At 32.6% G+C, this 14,231-nt stretch overlaps 1 long non-coding RNA gene across 1 annotated transcript; it reads right to left on the bottom strand.

Annotated features, from left to right (window-relative positions):
- Nucleotides 1–426: 426 nt before the first annotated feature.
- Nucleotides 427–13,854, bottom strand: LOC128240180 (uncharacterized). The gene is made up of 4 exons (XR_008262076.1): nt 13,699–13,854; nt 7,878–7,951; nt 2,537–2,658; nt 427–2,124 (listed from the first exon to the last, which is right to left on the bottom strand). It is a non-coding gene; the product is annotated as an uncharacterized LOC128240180 (long non-coding RNA).
- Nucleotides 13,855–14,231: the final 377 nt, after the last annotated feature.

The following is a 14,231-nucleotide window of genomic DNA, read 5'->3' as shown; positions in this document are numbered from 1 at the left end:
GACCCCCGGGGCAGGGCCATTTTTGACCCCAGGGGGATAGTTTTAACAATTTTGGTAGAGGACCACTAGATGATGCTATATACCAAATATTAAGGCTCTAGGCCTTGTGGTTTTGAAAAATAAGATTTTTAAAGTTTTTCCTTTCCGTTGCCATGGCAACCAGAGTTCAGCATGGAATTCCATTCTTTGAACAATTTTCAAAGGGGACCACCCAAGGAACATTCCTGTAAAGTTTGGAAGAAATTGGCTATGCGGTTTATGAGGAGATGTCGTTTAAAGTAAAAGTTTACGGACGGACGGACGACAGACGGACGCCGGACAAATTGTGATCACAAAAACATTTACTTATTAATTATTATAGCACTGCGCATAGTAATATACTTTTCATTTTTTCATTCCCCCCCCCTTCCCCCCCCCCCCCCGGGAATATATGGCATACACAAACCAAACTTATACTCTCAATTGTTTCAAATGAACATTATTATTTATTAACTATTTTGATTCAATTAGCATTCACATTTAGTCAAGTCACCATGATTTGCATTTGAATTTTTGCTATTTGTAACATTAGACATACCTTATATACTTCATTTGTACCAAAATTAAACAAATAACGATCTGTATTATAAGATAGCACAATTTGAAAAAAAGAAAAAAAAAACTTTTATTACTTAATTAATTGCTTAAACAATAAACATACATTTTTCCATCCTTTTTTATGAAATTCAAAAGCCATTGCATTACTCTTCATATTGACAAACAAGAAATAAAAATAGTTCATGTATGTAATCATCTATTTTATTTAATTTAAACAATCATTTGATATCATTATAATTTAGTTCTTACAAATCATGTAAGTAATTTCACTTTCAATAAATTGAGAGTTAATAAACAGTCACATGACAAATTCCTTTTATTGGATCTTCAATGTCAGATGGAAAGCTATTATTAAGGACCCAAGTGATGTTTGTTCCTGCATCTGAACTGCCTAATTGCAGCCAATTTTGCATTGAATGTTACATATTTGGGTTAATTAAGGGCTATAATCCCTGTCCCGACAATTTTGAAGATAGAAGTTAACAAAGTTATTGACTGGCTAAAAGAAAAATATAAATTGAGGAATATAGGCAATGTAATCTTTACAGATATACAAAAATGATTCGCAGATACATATTTAGACTTATCGACATTTTACTTAATATCAAAAGGTTCTTACAAATTATTTATAATATTATTCTTCATATACATACACATTATTTAGTAAACAGTACTGTTTCAACAATTCAAACAAATACATAGTTACAAATGAAATGTTGCTGTATTATGGCAAACACTTGGTGTTCTATCAGTACTTTAACTGAACTGGAACCTCAGATCAACCCATAAAGAAATGGAGTCTAGTAACTTCCCACTCGCCTGCCTCTTGGAACAACTGGGCCATGATTTTACCAGTTACCAGTAAGTGTTCTTTTAGACCATCATGTTGGTCAAAAATGTAATCAGACAAATCAAGACTGTCCGTAACTGGAAATCGGACCTGTTTCAATACATAGGCCACACTTTTTTTATCCAACTCCTTCCAAATGATGGGTAGTGACATGGACATTCCTCAATCTAACTTCTGCAGTGACTTCATTCATTCCTTTAGTCAAATACGGACAGTGTGAGCTGTTGAGATAGACAGCTCCTGTGACATCACATTTTATTGTGAAGAATGTCCAGCATAAATGGCTTGTCATCTAATGTAGCTAATATGTCCGCCCGGTCAGCTCAATCGGTAGAGCGTTGGACTCTGAATTGGACATCCCGGGTTCGATTCCCGGGCGGACCAGGTGACCTCTGTTGTGATTGGTTATGAAATCCTTTCTACGACCATTCGCACTGTACCACTGCACCTGGCATGTACAGAAGCTGTCAGTTCCTTGCAGAGGTGAAGGCACCTAGTACTGGTTCTGCCCAGGATAGGTGTGGGTGGTTGAACTGTCACTCTGGGACCCTTCAATGTGCTCACGCCGGGACCCGGAGTATAAACTACTAACACCACCACCTGGCAGCCTGCTCTGAAGCTTGTCCATAGCCCCATATGTGTGGCCAGTCATCCATTATCCCCATTTTAATGATAATCTGAAAATAATCCCAAGCACATTTATATGCATATTTATTATATCATATCCGCTTCTATACACTTATCTTCTCTAGGATGTTCAAACAGGCTTGATGTGACAATACAAAATGTGAAGACAAATCAACAGTGAGATACAACAAGTATATTGAATTTTCTGTCTGATTTAAAATGATTTGTAATATAAACAGGACAGGTGAAACTTCCTATTCGACAAATATCTTTTTTTTATTGTCATTTCCAAGCATTTTTTATGATAAGATTATTTAATATTTCACAACTTAAATACTATCAGGAAGTCATAAGATTAACCATCTATATATATATAATAAATCATATATATATATATATATTTAATATATAAAAACAAGTCATTATACAATTGATATACACAAATTAAAAAGGTATTTATACTTCTGAAACACTGTTGCACAAGCCACTGGGCACAAAGAGGTTGATGAAGGTTTTCCTGATGCCCTTTGAGGTTTCCCACAATAATGAGAAAGATGACCTCTGAGAGAGATGGTGGTTATTTCCTGAAACATTAAATTTATACATGTTGTATATAATTTAAAAAAAGGACACTTGACAATATACAGAATGCTGTACATAAAATTCATAAGTCCTATAAATAAATGCTTTTGAAAAATTCCAGAACATATAAACAGCAAAACCCAAAACCTCTTGATTTTGTTCTCAATTGGCCAACAGAGGAAGTATTTTTTTTTTCAAGAATCCATGAAAACCAGTGATATAAAACTGCTGACAAAAAATTAGATCATGCATTTTTCTTTAACTGTTAGAAATAGTTTAACCCACAAAACATTGGCTTTCAAACGAAAATATGCAAATCTGCGATATGATCTATGTCAGCAGTCTTTTATCATTGGTTTGCAGATACTATTAAACCCAAAAATTTGCTCTTTCCAAGACAAAAAAAATAAAAAAGTTGTAAAAACGGTAAATTTGTGAGAGTGCATGCAGCTTTAATAATAATTAATATATTCTTGTAATGAAGCTGTTATGTGCTAAAAATAGAACCCAATGAAAAATAAGCATATCCTAATAAGCCTAGCTTTAATATTATGAAGTATTTACTGAATCAAATAGACATATATAGGCAAATGACTGAAAAGCTACCATAATTAAAGCTGCACTATCACAGATTAAACATTTCGACAACTTTTTAATTTTTGTCTTGGAACAAGCCAATTTTCGCTACAATCCATGGAAACCAGTTAATAAGACTGCTGACAAAAAATTAGATCGCGGATTTTTATATTTAAGTTCATAAATTGATGTTTTATGCATTTTTCTTAAACCGTTAGTAAGGTTTTAAGCTCTAAAACATTTTCGAAAATATGAAAATCTAAGATCTGTTTTTTTATCAACAATCTTACATCAATGGGTTGCAGATATTTACGCAAAAATTTGCTCTTTCCAAGACAAAAATAAAAAAGTTGTAAAAATGGTAAATCTGTGAGAATGCAGCGTTAAGAGTATTTTTTAAACTTATAATGAAAGTCATTTGCATTTATTTTACATAAGCACGAAAACTAATGTGTTATTTATTCTGAACTCCTTTATAAAAATGTAGGACAAAACATCCCATGTCATTTTTGACTAAGGGGACAAAACACGTCCAACCCATTTAGACAGGGTTGACAAAACAACCCAGATCATTTTGACATGGTGGACAAAATAACCAGGAAAATATTGGCAGTTCAAAAAGTTAAGACCCCCCTCCCATCCTACCAACACTTGAAAGATTAAAACTAATTGGCCATTATCAAGATGTGTTTTATTACCCCCAATAAACACCCTTTTTCACTTAATTTATTAGGTTTAGAAATGTTACTATGGAGATCTTTATCACAGCATAAGGAAGACACAGTGACTTTAATCATAAGGATTTGCTACAAAGCTACAGTACAATATTAAGTTCAGCATTATGATAATCCTTACTTCAAAACACTCTTCATAAAAAGGTGTTCAAGGCCAAAATCTAATATTCATATTCATTACAGGCTGCTTTGCATGACAATTAATAATTTCAGATATTTGCTTTAAGCAATTTATTTTTAATTATAAAAACACTTTCTCATAGTTTTCAGTTTTCATCTTCTTTTTGATATTGACATGTTAATATTAAAGCGGCCTCATGTGTTTTTAATATTTATGTTAGTCTTATATTAAAGCTGCAACCTCACAGATTGAACGTTTTGACAACTTTTTTTAAAAATTTTGTCTTCGAACAAGCGAATTTTTGCGTAAATATCTGCAAACCAGCGATAAAAGACTGCTGACAAAATATCAGATTGCAGCTTTTCATACTTCCATCCAAAATTGATGTTTTATGCATTTTTCTTAAACTGTTAGAAGCAGTTTAAGCTGTAAAACATTAAATTTGGAATGGAAATATCAAAATCTGAAATCTAATCTTTAGTCAGCAGTCTTTTATCACATAAGCAGGTATTTACGCAAAGAAATTCTAATACATAAAGTTTAAACAAAAAATAAAAAAGTTGGAAATCAATACATACACAAGTTGACTAACATATATTTTGAATAATAAACCTTAAATTACTTTCCAAAGAATGCATTTAAGGAAAAGTTACTTACTGAAAACAAGACTGTAACAATGCATGTATTTTAAAGTGAAAACGCATATATATTATGTATTTTAAAAATGTAATCCTTTATACTTTTTACTCTTTCTGTTTTTAAAAAGGATGTAACCCTAACCGAATCATTTTATTTTTGGCCCTACTATAACACAATCAAGAATTTAGCCCCACATTCCAGAATGCAGGGCTTAAATTGTGTTATCATTTTGATCACTGACATGACATCATTGACAAAATAAGGATTCAAAAATCTTTGTTTCCGCCCAACTGACCCTATTTTCATCCTTCTGATCCTTTTTTGTTTTTGGTGTTTTGATCAATATGTGCTTTTTTAGTAAAGACCTTAATAATTCCCTGATATAGGTCAGTTTGCCAAAGAAACATGGTCCTAAAAAAAACAACAGTTACCGTATGCCTACCTTTTTTGATATTTAAATGGAAACTATGAATACTTTTTTTTGGCCTAAGCAACAATTTTTGTTTGAAGCCAGATGTGCATACTGTGTATTTTTTTACTTAATTACATTGTATTGTCTGCGAATTACCAATATCAAATCCACTGTCCTTATAATTTAACAGGATAATGGTTTTGATATTGGTCCCATGTATTATCATTATAAAAAGTGTAGGAATTTTATTCAAGACCATTTGCAAGATGTGTCATGTTTGGTGTCAATATTATGCTTGAATTATCATATTTTATATTTCTCATTGTTAGATATTTAATTTGTATAAAAAAATGAGCAATAATAAAACCTCTAAAGTTTTTTCCTCAGTTGGTAAAAATTACACCTGTTGTTGGGTTAATAAAAGTTTGCTTGCCTATGGCTCCATTATGGCTTGACCCTGTCACACCCCCTAGTGTGACTGATACATATTTGTGAGGCCAAAGGGGGATCTATCTTCATTGAATGTCAGTATTTATTTTAGCTCCACCCCTTTTACTTGACCTGGCATCGCCCCTTTCACTGAACCTGACATCTGATTGGCTGAATGAATATGCCTTTTAAAGGTTTCCTTATGACTGACAGCCCCCACCCCCCACAGAGAAAGACTGGTCATTTGAGACAATCACTATCATATTTTGAAAAGGCGGCTATATGCATGACTATGAATTGGCTTGTAATTGATTTAAGATAATGATCATTATCTGCAGTTATGCACTTAAATTCATAAAAAAATTCATGTTCCTTATACTATGAAAATTTTGGAAGAAATACATGACTGTCAATTTAGAATTGAACTTAATTTCCATGTTAATATCCTTAAATTGTATAACATGTCGAAGGCAAAATGTAGATTTTCACAGACTGATACAAAAATTTTGCTAAAAGGCATGTTCATTTTTTCAAGATAATGACATTAATAGAAGGTTTCTACTTTGTGTAAGGTTTTCTGAATTTAAACATTTTTTTTTGTCTTCAAGTCTCTTAACATTACCAAATAAAAAGAACTGTCCTCCAGTTTGTATTATGTAGAATAAGATGTAATTTGGAAGTAACTGTAATTTGTTACAAAGATGGTTTAACCAAAACTTAATGAAAATCCCACATTGATTTCGTGCATTTATATATATATATATATATATATATATATATATTAATACATATAGCCCGGAATAGTTGTAGCCCGGAATTATAGCTATTCTAGTTTTTCCGACCTTATCCTCCGGTACAAACAAAATTAAACCGTTGTAATATACACACATTACTTCGGAAACAATAGAGTCATTGGACTGTCAAAAGCTCGAAATTCACCTTTTATTTGTTACTTCCGGGCTATATGTATTAACATAACAGGGTTTTCCCATGCTGGTACAAATAAAAGGCGAATTTCGAGCTATTGAAATTCGTGTGACAGTCCAATGACTCTATTGTTTCCTACGTATAATTCTGGGCTACAACTATTAAGAGCATATACTATCACACTCATCTGATATATTGGGGATTAAATTTATGTACCAGTACATTATCTTACAGAATGATAGTGATAGTCATTATCAAATTATTATCCTGATTATAAGTAAGTTGTTGAGTGAAAACTATTTTTAAATTGAGACAATAAGGTGGATGACATGTTAAGTTATTGAAAGCTTTGAAGATTTTATGTACAAAAGTTATAAGTTGTCTCAATTTATGATTTCGAAAACCATTAAATTGGCAGGCCTAAGCATCATGAGCCACTCACAGACTTTGATGGAATTGGTAAAAGACAAAAAATAAATATTTACTTTCTTAGTGTTGCAATGCAAAAGATACTAGGCCTACTTTCTATCGAGTAAAACATTCTTAATATATAAAGGTTTTTTCCATTTGCCAAATAATGGAAAATTATTTGAACTTGATTTTGAAAAATAATTATTTTTTATCCTGACTATATAATCATTTAGTCTTTAAAACAGACTCTCTTCCTTTTAAACTCTAAAATATCTTTAAAAATAAAATAAAATACATTTAAACCCATTAAGATTTAATTAATTATTTAAACAGGCCAGTCTGCACTGCCTTTTCAGTAAGGATTTTAGTCAAAATCATATCTTCGTAAGAACAAGACACCATAGGTAATTATGACCCCCCCCCCCCCCCAATAATTATGCATATTATGCATATTTGTATACATGTATTAGCTAGACATTATACAACGATAAGTGTATTGTATATATTAGTGAGCAAATAAATGCATTAATAAATAAATAAATACAGATTTATACTGGTAAATAGATTTATAAATATAAATATTTTAGGAAAGATAAACATTAGATAAAAAATATTATCAAAGCCTTTTTAGCCATATTGTATTGGCTGGTGGGGTTACTCAAAATTACCGTGCATGGTCCGCTTACAACCAATTAAATATTTTCAATAGCTCTGAGAATGATTCATACAATCTTTGATATGATGTCAGTTTTTTTTTACATGGCATGGCTTGACTTGATCAATATAAATTTTATATTATATGACTTGCACAATTCACATGACTTTTCATATATATCCTTTAAGTTTTGTGTGATAATAGATCTTTGATCTAAATTTGTGATTCAAAACTTAAAGATACATATATATATATATTTACTGCTTCGGAATCACACTTTACACACAAGACATGTTAAAATAGATTATTGTACTCACTGTTTTTTAATTTAAGTTTATTCATCAAACTCTGTCACTCTAGCTGTCTCTGTATTATCAGCATCACACATCAACTAAAAAAAAATAATAATAAGAATTATAACAAGAAAGGTTCAAGTAGTTAAAAAATATATGGGCTGTCATTGGACATATAATATAACAATTTACCATGATTCCATGAAATATTTTTACAAACTAGCAAACCTGAACTCTTTAGTAATTTTTTCCATCTTTGTGAGATTTTGCATAAAGCATCTATCTAATTCTTTGTTAATTTACCACATTAAAATTAAAATATATTGATTAACTGTACTTTTATTTATTTTATAAATATCTTATATGTTGTGCACCAGTCAATTGTAACCCTGGCGCCCCCAGGTCCAGGGAATAGCGGGGACTTTGACTTTCGGTCCAGCCAACCCTGGGTCTAATCCCCTCCCCTGCGGGAACGAACTGATGGTAAAACCCCGGCCAAATGCCCCTGCACACCAGAGACTCTATATAAGGCCCAATCTCGGCTAAATTTGGCTCAAAGACAAAACCACTGCGGTCACCCGGCCCTGCGTGGCCACATAGAAAGTAAAAACACGGCCAATTCCCGACTTTTCCCAGTATACCCCCGGACCGGGGGGGGGGGGGGGGGGGGGGGGGGGGGGGGGGGGGGGGGGGGCGTGGTTAGTAACCGTTACAATTGACTGGTGCATTGGTACAATTGACTGGTGCATTGGTTATAATAACTGAGAGGCCTCAAAGATGCTCACATGACTGTGACCTTTTAGCAGATTAGAACAAAGAAAGGATTTTTAAGAAATATACTCAATGAAACAGAGTAAAACTTTATTCAGGGGCTATACACCGTATGATGAAATAGCGAAAGAAGAGAAAATTGTCGAAAACTGACATGAATTTGGTATCAATGTGTACAATGCATTGAAACTAACTAACTGAAGTACCACATAGTTTACAATTAACTGATTTTTTTTCCATAAAAAATATTACTAGGTGGGTATACCTAGTATAATTAATTTTTATACATGTGTGATTGGCTAGTCGATGTTATCACTTAATGTTACCAAGCTAGGTATATATTAAATCAAATAAATAAATGTAAACTTTCATAGCAGTGGATACAACACTGGACTGCAATTTTGGCGACCACAGTTTGAACCCGGTCTCTGTTATTTTTTCTTTACATTTTGATATTTTTTTACCTGAAAGTCATCATTTATGATCATAATGAGCAGATTTTGTATCCAATTTTAGAGGAAGGTAAGCCCATTAAATTGTCTCTGAAACATATTTTTCTGTGAAGTATTCTATTTTGCAAGTGAGTGCTTTTATTATGCAATATGGCTGTGTCTCATTAAAATATAGATGAAGTGCTGGAAAAAGGGGTAGACAAGGTAAATTGGCACGTGTGTCATGCCCGTAATGCTACATGGCGATGATGAAAATTCTCTGGTATGTGACCCAAATCCCCTTAAATTCTGGACATAATCCCCTCGGGAGTCTTTCAAAATTATGGCAATTTGTTTTTTTGTACTTGCGTCTTAAAATACTTTGAAATTTTGTCAAATTAGACCTGCTAAAAAAAAACCCTGAATACTACCAAAATCCCCCTGAATTTTCAGACTTTTGAACATTAATCCCCCTGAATGGTCTCAAGAAAATATGGCATGTTTGGAAGCATCTTTTTATTTTCCATTTCATTAGCTTACATTTTTCAACAGTAGTTTTATTAGAAAAAAGTTATTTTCTTATACCGAAGGTAAAACATACTGTTGTTTTTTTTTTGCATAATGTTCCTAAAAGTTTAAAGATATTTCATATTGATAAGGAACAGGTCATGAGTATTTTTTTAACTTGTTGATTTTGCTGTAAAATGACATTCACAAGCTAAATCTTAGTAGACCAAAGCAGGGTTAGACACTAACATTTTTCACAAGGTAGTCCCTCAGACTACTGGATCCCAAATCTGGGTAGTCCAGCAAAAACTATGGTAGTCCATAAAAATGCAAGCCTGCAACGGATTCCTTCAGTGTTTTGTGAGACTTAGCCTTCTTAGAACATTGTCAGTATAACCCGTTGATTGGTCATGATTTTTATCTGTTTCAATCTTAAAATTTCCACATTCTTCAAAACAATTTTTGGCCATTAAATTTAATTTTAAAACCAAAAAAAATGCTAAAAACTATGCTAAAATACCTCAGATTAAAAATCTAAAAACCATGCTAAAATACCCCATAATCTGTCACTTTCAGGAAAATGTTGCAATAAATTACTTGACACTAAAACACCTCGACTGAGATCGTTGCTAAGTTATGGCACAAATGACAGACATCCTACTGATAAACAATATTTGATTATTGGCATCCTACTATTCAGTATTCTTTGTTAATCTAAACAACATATCATATAATACTTAAAAAAACATGATGAAATAAATTCCGAAAGTGTTATTAATTATTTTTTGTATGGGAGTAAGATAACAATTAACATGACGCTGCCTGTCACTCAAACTAGCGTCCAAATTAGGCAGGGCTTATCAGTTGCCGTTGCTATCCGCCATGACCTCCGACAATCCTCACATATCAACAGTAGTGTAATTACGCTGTTATATATATTTAACACAAATTATGTCTCATAATTGAGAGATAGTAAAGACAGTTTAAGAAATCCGAAATACTGACATTTTCCCTTTATGTCGCTAAAATTATAATTGATAACAAGGGACTGTTTAGTAGACTAATTCAATTCTCAAAATGTCTTAATGTAAACGTACATAATATACGTATATTTCCGTTTTAATAGCCTTAAAATAAGAAATATCATTATGAGAATTAGTGTACAATATTGATGATATATTGCGATTTAGTTTGATTTTGAAATTTGTCTCCTTATTGTGCGAAAAGTTTTAAAACCGAGGCATATACATTTGCATTTAAGTTTGTTTGACATATTAGTGAAAAAGACACCTCAATTTATGTGAGTTACATTTTTTTATTAAATTTAATTAAATATCTGATATATAGCTTAAGGTCACAAAAAGTATATACGTCTACATAGATAAAACAAAATCATATTTTAAAATGACGCAAATCAAAGTAAAAACCTTTGCATGTATAATGACTATGGTCGTTTCAAAATTTCTATGCTTATTGTTAGAACAGTTTTGCATGTCATTTAAAACGGAAATTTATTCATTGAGAGAAACAATAAGGTAGTTATATAAATAATGATAATAATGCATTACACTTGTATAAAACAGGTGATTCTGAATCGAAAAAGGAAGAAAAACAGCGAAATCCATTGAGTTTTGACAATTGCATACAATTAATAATAATGAACTTATTTAATGTTATACTTGGTTTTATTGCTACGTTTTACCATGTTCCATGCATTTTTTATCTGATTGTCATTTATAACTTTTGTATTATTATCGTCTGCTTCTGGGTATTTGTCGGAGGTCATGTGACACTGTAGGTGTAGCCTTATCGCTATCGGCGTGGTGTTAATTGTTATTGGCCCTAGCTTCAATGTATAAAATGTTACATTTTGGCGCGAAAATTAAAGCACACAACTCTGTCATCGTCTGCACTTACACTGCATTATACCTGTTTTGGCAGTATGATTAATTTATCAGCTGTTCTTCTAAAAGCCAGTTTAAAAGATTGCATAAGCCAGACATAATATTCCTTCTGTTTGCTTTAAATAAACACCGACATTTGACAATACCCTAAACCATAATAATCATGACGTATTTTCAGAAAATCTAAAAATAGTTACAACCGTCAAGTGTTTATCTGCATCGTATCTTTCATTGTTTTTGACTGAAAATGCAAGGGATTTAGAAAATCTGCCACTTGGACCCAAATCTACCTTGCTGACATTTAAGCAGAGGTGCACATGTCTGACGATTAAAACACACCATAGAGTGTGAAAATGTTTTTTTCCCTTTCTAGATAAAGACATTTTACTGACTGGTTTAAACATTAATCGAAAGGCTATACGAAATGCGCGCGAAATTCGGTTAACAGTCCATGTTGTCCGGAACTGCCCGGCCATCTTCGGCAAGCTTTACAATGAGTGTTTACCGGTGATAATCGGCTTCTTGACATCACGTTTTACGCAAGTTTAAGTATAATAAAGATTTTATGCTCAATTAACTGATGTGATATTTACTTTCTTCTAGTAGTCCGACGGACTATTGACTTAAAATGTCTTGTAGTCCGACCATAAATCTGGTAGTCTCGGACTACCGGACTACTGTTAGTGTCGAACCCTGCCAAAGAATTGTACGTTTACGGATTTTTGTATCTTTTTTGATATGGCAAATCCTTCACATACAAATTGTTTAGTATCAAAAGTGGGTAGTTATTCCGATCGGGATTCTGGGTTAAAGCATTTAATATCTCAAAAATATCATAAAACAAGAAATATTACCAGATTATGTAATTTTATATCAGTTCCATACATAAAAATGTCATATCCTATGAATAATTATGAGTTTGACGTTTATTTTTCATTTCTTGCTGTCAAAACATAGCGATATATACATGAAGGGCACCTGCAAGGCTTCAGGGCACAATTTTTAAACAATTGGAACATTTCGGCCATGGCTGAGTTGTTACGATTGTATTTTCGAGGTCTATCTAGAAGCTTGTCAGTGGTGGCCGAGTTATTACGATTGGGTCGAGTTGTTCCGCTTGGCATAATTGTTGTCTGTGTCAGTCAACTTTTGTTTTATTGGAAAGGTAAATAATGTGTTTTAATGCAAAATAACTTTTCACTTACATGGTAAAGTATGAATATAAACCTTTATGATCAATTTAAACCATAAAATACTTCACTTAATACAATTTCAATATTTTTCAAAACACCCCCGGTTTTTGCACAAACCCGTTTAGACGTTACTGGCTAAGGTCACAAATCCGAACACTTTCTGATGTTTTTTACAATTATCTTGGAGAGTTTATGTTGTAGTAAGTTAAACTTTCGTATGAAACATCTTTGGTTCATGTGAAAACAGCTGTCAAAGTACAGATTCACGATCTCGTCAATATTATGTCGAAAATCGTTCAATTTTATGGATAGTAAATCACCCTTCAAAATACGCTTTGGAGGGCACAAATACCGAACACTTGAAAAGCGAAAATACATGGTCATACAATTATAATTAAAAAGTATGCTATATTAAATAAATGGCATTTTTTAGAAAAATGCTTAACAAAACAAGATGAAACTTTGCAAGTGTGACCAAGGCAAGCCTCTGTATTTATCTAGATCATCGAATAATCGATCACGGTAAACAAACGCGTGTTTTAGCCGGTGTTCAGGATTTGTGCCCTGTTAGGAAATGTACCGTCAACCAGTAAGGATTGGAAGAATGTATTACACGTCTATAATTTTAGACTGGGGGGGGGGGGGGGGGGGGGGTAGCTACAATAATGAGCAATTAGGGATACTTTTTTTTATTATTTTGACATTTCATGTGTATCCCTGTAACTGCCATAGTCTTAAAATCGTCAAAAGACCCATTGACGGTCATTTAGGTGGACTATGGGGGGGGGGCATGGTTACAATTGACTGGTGCAACCACTGGGACACCATTTTTTATTATTTTGATATTTCTTAAAATATAACGAGTACGTTGACGGCTATTTAGGCAGAGTAGCCCCACTCCTTGTCGAAGTGTGGATAAGAAGAGGACTGTTTCAAGTGAACGTTCTTAACGAGATGTCCTACTTATTTAAACTTATTGACTGTTTATATATTCAAAAATCAAGACAAAAAATTAAATGGAAAAAAATAAATGACTTACCAATGGGTGTTTGAGATATCCATTTGGCACCACTTTAGTGCCATTCATCGCTCTTCAAAGCTCCATAAAACAAAATCATTCGTCTAACACATTCCCGACATCTTAACACAGATGGTATTGATTACTGTGACATGTTGGTGTTAAACCGGTTTGAAGGTGCATTCACTCGAGTAATGAAGTCAAAGATGCACTCTTAAGTACTGCCAGATAAGGTTTACCACAATTAATAATGTTGTTTCAATATTCCTAAAAGAATGAATAAATGTCGAAAACAATGGTTCTTATGAAGGATATCGAGTTAAATTTGAAAGAAATGAGCATTACACACGGTATTTCTACCTTATGAGACTATAGTAGACCACAATAAATCTTTTAGCATTTACCAATCATTAAATATTTTTTGCGCTTTCTGCTATTAAAAACACGGTTACAATCTTGTTATCAGTAATAAATATTTTCAATAAATGCATTATTTAGTATGTAGTTAAAGGTTTATCAGTCACAATTGATGTTTGTTATATATGTGTATGTAT

The sequence above is a fragment of the Mya arenaria genome, chromosome 7, assembly GCF_026914265.1.
Source record: "Mya arenaria isolate MELC-2E11 chromosome 7, ASM2691426v1".
Lineage (NCBI taxonomy): Eukaryota > Metazoa > Mollusca > Bivalvia > Myida > Myidae > Mya > Mya arenaria.
The sequence above is the reverse complement of the archived record's forward strand: the minus strand, read 5'-3'. Positions and strand labels throughout refer to the sequence as shown.